Genomic DNA, 9884 nt, shown 5'->3' on the forward strand with positions numbered 1-9884 from the left:
GGCCGCAGGGCTGCGGGCTGGCCGGCGCGCCGGCTGCCCCGACGGCAGAAGGTGCCTGCGCCTGGCAGGCTTGCTCCGCTTCCTTCCTGGGGTTTGGCGAGGAGCAGCCTGCCTGCGCCGGGCAGGTAACGAAGGGGGCCCCCAGGGTTCGCACGCACTCGAAGGCAGCGAGGGGAGCGTGCCCGGGGCCCCGAGCACTCGCCAGCTCCCAATGAGGCGCTGATGCTGCAGAGCGCTCCCAACCTGGGGCCTGCACCTGCCAGGGAAGGATGGGGCGCCCTGGGGAACAGGGCTGGACTCTCCCACAGGCAGGGCGAGGGCTGGCAGGGGAGAGGGGGCAGCCCAGGGGCTGCAGGGCAGGTGTGGGACCTGCTCTCACTGCGGGCCGAGGGCAGAGCACGGCTGTGACCGGGCTCACTGGGGCACAGGGCTGTGAAGGCTTTGGGCAGGCTGGTGCAGCCACCCTGGTTTGTCTGGCTGGTGGACAGGGGGTGTCTGCCCACCCCCCCTCTCCAGGGTCTGCTTCCTAATGAGCTGAAGCTCTTCGATGCAATTCCCAAGCAGGTGCTCCCCCGGCAGCCTCATGGTGCAGGTGAGAGAGGAGCAGTGCCCCATAGCATGCACACCACCTGCCTGTGGTGGGATGCAAGGCCAGTGCCCAGGCTGATGCCCAGGCAGCCGGCAGAGCCAACGTGGCTTCTGCGGCTCCCCAGAGGCTGCACAGCTGCTGAGTGACCAGGGACCACAGCAGCTCCCTGCCACCTTGGCAAGGTGTCACTGAGGCACTGCATAGGGCACCAGTGCATGGGGCTGTGACAAGCATCTTCTTGCTCCTTGGGGGCAGCTACAGGGCTAATGCCTGAGGTCTGGGATGCCCTGAAGGACTCAGACGTCCCCGACTGCCCCAAGGGATCCCAGTACAGCCACAGGGGCTCAGACTCAGATATGTAGGGTCATCCTGGCCCAGCTGTGTACTCTGTGTAGGACAAGGAAGGTTCACACCAGGCAGAGCCACTGGGCATCCCCCAGGGAACAGCCCCTGCCCCAGCCTGCTGTAGCACACAGGGGACCGTGGTCCCTCTCGCAAGTAATCGATGGCAGCAGATCCTGATCGCTTTCATTATTATTATTTTCTTATGCATGTGCGCACAGGAGATTTATCGCCAGCTACAGAGGCAAAATCAATTATTCATGTTATAAATTAGAAAATGATTTATGTTTGTGGGAGGCCAAGCAGCGTGGAGCCCCTGGCCGCGTGGGAGCTGGGTTTGTCTGGGAATGGCACCAGACACCCCCTGCCAGCACTTCCCCAGCCTCTCCGTCCCTGCCTTGCCCTGGGCGTCCCACCGAGGTGTGCCCCCTCTCCCATCACTGCCCCAGGGTGACCCATGGAGTGTGGTGGGCACAGAACACCCAACCTCTCCCACCCTGTCAACTTGGGTGCCTGTGGACAGAGCCCAAGGAAAGCTGGAGACCGAGGTGGCCTGGTTGCCCTGGCCAGTGCAGCAGGATGATGCTCCACGGCAGTTTCCATGGCAGCAGCAGCACGGTCCAAGCGCTGGGAGGTGTGGGCTGCAGAAGGAACCCGTCCGTTTTCCCCTGCTGGAGACATCCTCACATGTCCCCTCCAGCCCCAGCAGCTGTGTCTGTGCTCCTGCCTCCCACAACAGCCACTGTGGTACCCTCCAGACTGCCACCCACGGGGACAGGGACCCACTGCACCTCTGACACCCCCACCCCCACGCTCTCCAGGAAAGAGGGCATGGGTGAGAACAAGGGGGTAGTGTAAAGGCACCCCTCTTGCACCAATTCCTGAGGTCAGCTACCCTAGAGTGGGGCTGCGGGACTTTGCTTGGACATGTCCCACCTTCTCCTGGGCTAGCGGGGTCTCAGGGGTCCTGGGAGTCTTCCCAGGCATGGACATCCCATTCCCCAGGAGCTGACTGATGTTCTGCACAGAGAGGGTGGCACTGGGCTCCCACTGCTGGGCAGAGTGTTGGCTCTTGCTGCCGGGTCTGCCCCCAGCCCAGCCATGCCCCAGGTGCTCAGTCCTGGTTGCCTCAGTGTCCTAAAACCCACTGCCCATGCCATGCAGGCAGTGGGAGCAAGTGCCGGGAGCTGGCTGGCCGCTGTCTGCTGATAGCTGGGGCTGCTCTTGATTCCAAAGAGTCTTGATCTAAAGCTGCCATGTCTGTGCCTCCCAGGGGATGGCAGAGCGGGCCGGGAGTGCTGCCTGGCTCTCCTTGTCTGTTCATCTGCAACTGCGTCAGCCGGGGCCGTGGGGAGGCACAGGCTGAAAGGAGTAGTGGGGGAGAGAAAGGAGCTGTCAGCACCCCCGATCTGGGTCTGATGGCAGGCGAGCTGTTCATCCAGCTCCCGCTTATGCAGCATCCTGCGCTGGGCCTCAGGGTGGGAAGGAGGGGCAGCACAGGGCAACCTCAGCTCTGCTTTGGCTCCCCAGGCAGCCTTTTCTCTCCCAGCCCTGCCTCTGAGCCCTGGAGCTTCCTCCCAGTCGCCAGAGAGCCTGTCATCCCTGTGACTCTCAGGGAGCTGAGAACTTGCCAGCTCAACACACACATGGGGGTGTCAGAGGGGGAAGGGGTTTTAGCTGCCCCCACCAGCTCCCTGCCATGCTGTGAGCAGGAGAAACACCAACAGCCAGGCATGGTCCGGGGACAGGGAACCACCTTGTTCTGGGGTACTGAGGCTGCTGCAACCACTTCAGCCCCCAGCCAGCCCTGGGGACCCTCTGGGACCGCACACAGGGTACAGAGGAGTCCCTGCTTGCTCTACTCCAGCTCTAAAGGAGCCAGACAACCCAGGGAGATCAAAGACATGCCAGTGTGGCCTGGGACCCCCGCCCTGAGCTGTGAACACTGGGATTAGCAGTTAGGTGTTGGGAAATAAATGAGTTGTTCTTGGATCGAGCATCGCCTCCAGCGCCTTGCTGCGCCCCAGTCCCAGGGAGCCCAGCGCTGGCCCATGCTCGTGTGAGCATCCCTCTGATTTATTGCTGCGGAGCAAATGCTTACAGAGCGCTTTTGGCAGAGAAAAGCCCTGGGGAGCTGCAATGGGCACGCAGGGGCAAGGAGGGAATCACAGCATGCTGGGGGCACCCAGAACACCCGCAGCCCTGGGTCTTTCCCCCATGCCCAGCCAGGGGACACACTTAGCCTGCAGGGAGGGGACTGCAGAGAGCTCAGGGCTGGGGTGGATTAGATCTGTTTTGCATTATTTCACCAAACACCTGGGGACTCAGCAGCTCGTGACAGCGCTGTATAATGTGGGGAAACAGCCCGTGGTGCGGGCAGGCTCTGATGCTGCTGGCAGCTCACAGGCAGGGAGGCAATGGGGCCATGCCCCTAGGAGAGTGGGCTGGCTGTGGAAGGGAGGAGCCGGGGTCTCTTGCTCCCCATTTTCCTGCACATCCACAAGAACAGGCACAAAAGGCAGCGTTTGTGCTGCAGGAATCAATTCTGCTCCAGGAGCGGCCTGGGTGCTCCTCCCTGCACTCCCCCGGGAGCCTGCCCCCCGAACGCTTCTCCCTGAGCTATCACTGTTGTCTCCTCGCTATTGTCTTGCTTTCCAGCACTCTCAGAAGGACTGTTCAGCAGCATGGGGTGGCCAGTGACAGCCCTAGACTGAGGAGCTTGCTAACCTAGATAGCTTGGCTCCTTCAGGAGGTGGGGGGGACTAAACAGAAGACACTTTTTAGGGGGCATCCAGGTTTTATCCTAACTCGAGGTAGCCCCATTGGTACTGTGTTGCAGCCTGCTCCATTGGCTCATCCTTGTCCCTAGGAGGTACTAGAGTGCTGTGGCCAGCTTTGGCTGGCAGAGATGCTGCCAGGAGTCAGTTTCTGCCTGGCAGACAGTGCTTGGGGATTCTGTGACTGGAAGCAGCTCCCAATCTCGCCTAGTACTGGCCATGGCAGTGCCGCCGTATGGGGTGACAACTGCTGCCCCTTGGGAAGGAACCTGGCTGCTTTCAATAAACCGTGATTTGAATTGATTCATCAGTAGGATCCACTCAGGGCTGATAAAGCTTTCAGGAGCCCTGGCAGAGGAGGCTGAACTGGGCAAGCTGGGCATCCCCCTGGCTCCCTGCAGCTGCACAGCTCCTCCATGCAGCCAGCTGTGTGTACCAGCCCCACAGATCCTGCCAGACCCAGCCAGCTGGCAGCAGTGCCCCAGGTTTCCCTGCAGCCTGCTTGCTCTTCCCCAGCCAGGGATGATGCCTGCGTGGGCTAGAGCACAGTCCATTGCCTCCACCCTGCTGAAACCCCCCCAGCCAGGGACCCCCATCCCAGTGCTCCTTTCACGAGGGATGCCATCATCCCTGGCCAAGAAGAGCTGATGGTCCCCGGCTCCATTTCAGTGTCAGCCAGGTCTCTCCTCTGGCCTGCTGTCCCCTCTCATGGCACGGGTCAGGGCAGTCCCTGGTCTGAGTGCTGGCACTGGTTCACCGCCATGCCCACCACAGCTCCAGGATCCCAGGCGGGACAAGTCCGCCTTGTCCCATGGGGCCACGTCATGCAGCGGGGTGGGGGAGTGAGGGCACTCCCCCACCCTGTGCCCCAGCAGGTAGCGAGGGAAGGCAGGGACGAGGACTGTGAGGCGGGAGGCAAGCACGGGCGGATCTGGTTACAGGCAGCATGGGGCAGAGAGATAGGCAGAGAACAGCAATGCAGCAAAAAGGGCTTTTAGTGATAATTAATAATTAACATTTCTAATGATGTCCCGGCGACAGGAAGAGTCCAAGTGGGGACCTGGGGGCACTGCACACGGCGACAGTAGTGCCTGGGGACCATGAGGGGACCAAGGAGGCTGAGCAGAGCCAGGGGCTCGGTGGGAGAAAGCCACAGGGCCAGAGGTCCCGGGACAGGGGCTGGGCACCCCTGGGGTCCCCTAGGGTGGGCAGCGCCTAGGGCCCAGCCTTTGCACCCTGCTGCTGCCAAGGGTGCAGTTAACCTGTGACGAAAGGGACTGGAAGACAAGATTAAACACACCTCAGTGTTGACTTGGCCTCTGTGATAATGCCTCACCAGGGGTTTCCATGCCCAGCTAGCACCTAAGAGGGACCTTGCTGGCAGGAGGAGGGGACTGGAGAAGGGTGCTGGGAGGCAGCAACTCACAGGGAGCCACTGGGATGGGTGGCAGTCCCCAGGTCACTGCCAGCCCCCCCAGCACAAAATTACCCCCCGAGCTAGGAGGTCCCCAGCTATGGGGAGCAGCAGGCTGGCCTGGGGTGCAGGACCAGAGCAGGCAGGGGTCTGCTGGCAAGGCAGGAGGTCAGCCACTGCCAGACAGTGACAGGGAGGGGACAGTGGGGAGAAGAAGCACTGAGAGAGCAGCCGGCTGAGCGTGGAAGTCCATCGCTGTGAGCCATGGCACGACAGGCATGCAGTCATGGGAGAGTCAAAAGGAATCCTAGGAGGAACCAGGAGAGGCATTTCTGGCAGGGGTAGGGACTTGCTTGCGGCCCTACATGGGCCTCAGGGATCCTGCCTGAGCTGGAGCCAAACTGGGAGAGGAACAGAGGTGTTGCAGGACTGCCAGGGGAGGCAGAGCCTGGGAGACTGCGATGGGAGGACAGCGGTTTGTGCCCAGCACAGTGCAGACTGCGGGGGAATGGAGTGCTCACTATAAATACATCAGAGGGGTAAACACCAGGGAGGAGAAGAGCTATTTCAGCTAAAAGACAACGTTAGCACAGGAATGACTGGGGATAAATTATCCATGAATACATTTAGGGTGGAAATTAGACCCTCAGAGCAGAAAGGTCCCAGCACAGCTCCCTGGGGAAGGGAGCAGAGCCAGACAGAAGCCAGGGTTGGCTCAGCAGCTGAGGGATCCCGCAGCATGCTGTGGTGACAGCACGTGCCCTCTTCTAGTGCCAAAAAGCAGCAAGGGTGGCTGGTGCAGCCCACCCAGCTGTGCTGGTGGGTGCAGCAAGCAGTGGTACCCAGGGCAGAGTGCACAGTGGGGTGCATACACATGTGAGCGCAGATGTGCATGTGTGCACGGGCTACGCATGCATTTGGGCAGCTGTTTTGCCAATTATCAGGCCTAGCATAAAGGACACAGCCAGCATAAAGATGAACCAATAACCAAATTGTATTTGATACAAAAGGGTCAGTACATGGGTGAGTGCTGAGGGGACAAACAAGTCAGTCAGATTATACATAATCAACATCAATCCCACTGACCCCAACACCACCACCACACGACCAGCAATGGGTGGAAAAAAAGGTGAAATACAGTCTCCCATAGAAGGGATTGGAGACAACTGAGTCAACAAGCCAAATACATGAGACCAAGGAAGCCACATACTGAATCTCTACACAGCCCACATTTACAAAAGCCAGACCTGACTGGAGCCCAGTCCCAGGGAGGCAGGAGGTCCTTCCCCAACAGGGAACTCTGCACAGGGCATCCACCTCACACACAGACACTGCCCCTGCCTGCAAGGGGTCCCAGCTTTTATCCCCAAGTGGGACACCTGACCTTGGGTTACTGAATGCAGACCCCTGGGGTCATTCACCCAATGGCTCTCCCTGCAAGGCCGGCCCCACCCTGGAGGGAAGCCTAAAGGCAAACTCACCCCCCCTTTGGGAAGGGCTGTGGGAATCACCCATATGTCAACCTTAATTCGGGGCTTGGGATTGAAACCCCAGCATTTCAGCAGCACATTGAGTGGTCACACATCGTGTGTGTGCAGAGAGTATGTGCAGACAGGGCAGCTGCACAGACTGCTGCACGTGTGCATGTGAGTGTGCTGACAGTGTGTGCTCATGCTGTGTACCCACCAGGCTGTGTGCAGGTGTCTCGGCCTTCACGGTGCTCTAGAAAGAGGAGTGACGGCCCCAGTGAAGTATCCTGGAGGTTAGTGCCTTGAGTCAGCACTGCTCTGCTCACCTGCACCCAGCTTGTGTCACACCAGCTGGAATTTGCTGGAGGGGACAGACTGGGTTCTCCATGAATCCAGCTGATCCTGAGTGGATTCCCATCCTGCTGAGGGTCCTCCAGCTCCCAGAGCAGTGCTGTCCCTGTGAGGACCAGATGGGGGTCACCTGCCACTGCCACCCCACAGGCTCACCCCAGCTGGCTGGAGCACTTGGCACTGCCAGCTAACAGCCCTGTGCCAGCCTTCTGCCCACTGCAATGCAACGAAGGGGCAGACTCGTCCCCAGAATCCTGCTCCCTTCTACCCCTGGGGATCCTGGAGGGGCAGATGAGCCGCCAGGCACAAGGATGCAGGGTGTCAGGGCTTCCAGCTGCCAGAGGGTTGGCATGGATGGGGCAAGCACCCCAGGAACAAGGGCCAGGGACAGCCAGGACACCTCTGTCCTGGGGATGGTAAAGGGGAGGTCCTGGGTGTGCGAGGAGGTGCCTGATGCTCACACTGTCCCCTGCTCAGCAGAAGAGCCTCCTCCTGCCTGCATGCAGCCTCAGTGGAGCACAGAGGCTCCCTTCCCCCCGCAGCGTGTCTGCCTGCCGCTCGCTCTAATTTCCTGTGCATTGTCCCCACCGCCGCCACCACCATCCCCTGCACATCCCCCTGTGCGCCGCACAGCCAGGCTCCCCACGCTCCAGCGCCCATGCCCTGCCTCACCACCCTGCGAATGTCCCTGCATACATCTCAGCTCGTTTCACAGATGCTCTGCCCTCCCCTCCACAGCTCCTTGCAGAGACCCATGTCCCACCCTGGGGTGCTTGCCCCACTGCGCCCCCCATGTGGATGCGATCAGAGGGGTGGGATGGAGATGGCAGGATGGGCCAGCACAGGGCACATGGACTGATGCAGGGCTGTGGCTTACGGCCACAGCAGTTGTTACGCTAAGGTGCCTTTTGGCTGCTCTCATTCCCCAAAGAAATGTCCCAACCCAGCAGGGTGGCAGCATTCATGGAAAGGGCACCAAGGGGCTCTGACAGCGGGTATCGGGGAGCGTCTTGCAGCCCCACAAGTGAAAAATCACCCTGCTGGGTGCCAGTACCATGGGCTGGGGGCTGCAGCGTGCAAGGCCCTCTCAGCACGTGTGCCCAGCATGCACACAGTGTGTGTGTACCCACAGGGTGTCATGGTGTGAGCTCATCCCTGCTAACACAACGTGTGCACCTGCAGAGCTGCGTGTGTGCACCACGCTGAGTGTCCATCTGGGCACATCATGCATGCACACCTATGCACACACACGCGTGTGCAGGTGCACGTGTACACTGTGCTGGCGTGCCGCCAGGCCTGCCCATGTCTGCCGGCGGGTGTGCATGCACTCAGGGCCAGGGCTGAGCCCTGGTGTGCCAGCACGCTGGGTTTGCAGCCCCGGGGAGACGGTGTGTCCAGCACCATTCACAGTCTTGGCATGCTCGAGCTGGCTTCCTGCCGGCATTTCTGTTCTGTACCTGCCAGTTGCAGGGAGGGCGTTGGGAGTCAGTTTACAGAGTTTGTGCTAATAATTACCCAGGTGGTTACTAAATCTGGGATGAGCTAAGGACTCAGAAGAGGGAGTGCGTGCCCGGAGCGCACACACGCGTGCAAAGCTGCAGCCAGGCACTGGGGCTCGAAGCCACCGGCAGGCAGAGCACAGCCACGGCTCTGAGGTACACGAGGACACGTGAGTGCAACATTGCACACATGTGACAGTCACGCTGGCCTCCCAGCCCCAGTGGGTTTGCTCAGCATTCCAGCCTCTCCATGGCAAATGCAGAGAGCAGGGGCGGTTCCTGCCCCACGGCAGTGCCCCACAGTGCGCTGTGCTGCCTGTGGGGACCTTGCAGCAGGCAGCCACGCAGCAACCCCAGTGCTCAGCTAGGCACCTTGAAAGCAGGGGTCATCAGAAATAAAATCAATGGGTACTTGATGGCCATGTGGAAGCACCTTCGTGGGAGACAATCAGTATGGCTGGAGAGCTCTTGAATCCAGCAGGGAGAGAAGAACTGTGGCAACAGGCAGAAGCTGTAGCCAGACACGTTCAAATGAGAAATAAGAGTTTTAGCAGGGCAGGTGATTAGCCACTCGAAGCAGCCTGCATGGCACAGGCTCCTGCAGCTCCTGCTGTCTCCCAGCATGTCTCTCCCGGTGTCTCCTTCTGTCTCTCCTGGTGGCCACAGTCCCAGGCTTTATACTGGGCACCTGCAAACACGCTCCACTGGGGAGACCTCGTAGCCTTGTGCCGTGCCAGTGCTGTCCCAGCCCCTGCCACAGCCGCTTTCTTCATCCAGACACATGGAGAGCTGTGTCCAGCCCCGCAGCAGCCACGCAGGAGAAAGACATGTCAGGGAAGGCAGGCTTGCGGGCTAAGCGCAATCCTGCCTCAGGCATCCACTAGCTACAAGATTTTGGCCAAGTCAGTGTCTTGTGTGGCCTGAGATGGGGCCTGTCTTGCCGTTCAGACTGGCTGCCAGGAGACATCCACTCCCGGGGTCCCTGCAGAGGGAGGTGGGTGAGCTGCAGGGTGATAGCACAGGGAGGGTGCTGAGCCCTCGGCATGCGGCTGGGTGTTGCACTATGGGGGCTGCCCAGCTCCGCTCCCTTTCCCCCTTCTGTGCCAGCAGTTGCACTGCTCTGTGAGGCAAACTCCCACTGCACCCACGCCGGGGCAGAGTCCTGGCTCTGCTCGCCCCGTCGCCCCAGCTGCCCTCACAGGAGGTGGGGAGCCATGACCAGTGTCCCAAGTGCCACCCACGCCCCAGCACCCACGGGGTGACGGCGGGGGTGCCGCTCCTCTCCAGAGAGCCGGGAGCCCCCCGCAGCCAGCCAGCTTCCCCGCCAGAGAGAAGCTGTTAGCCGGGAATTCTCTTGCTGGTTGTAACCGCTGCCCGGAACGCTATGCAGGGCAACAGCGATTCTCGTCCTCCGTGCTTGCTTTTTCTCAGAATGGGGCTTGG

The 9884-nt window shown here is 60.5% G+C and overlaps 1 protein-coding gene across 1 annotated transcript in view; it reads left to right on the top strand.

Annotated features, from left to right (window-relative positions):
• CRTAC1 (cartilage acidic protein 1) overlaps positions 1-9884 on the top strand; it is a 27204-nt gene that overhangs the window by 4140 nt on the left and 13180 nt on the right. The gene's annotated exons all lie outside the window — the stretch shown is intronic.

The sequence above is a fragment of the Athene cunicularia genome (assembly GCF_003259725.1).
Source record: "Athene cunicularia isolate RWA chromosome 6 unlocalized genomic scaffold, athCun1 chr6_part1, whole genome shotgun sequence".
NCBI classification, from domain to species: Eukaryota; Metazoa; Chordata; class Aves; order Strigiformes; family Strigidae; genus Athene; species Athene cunicularia.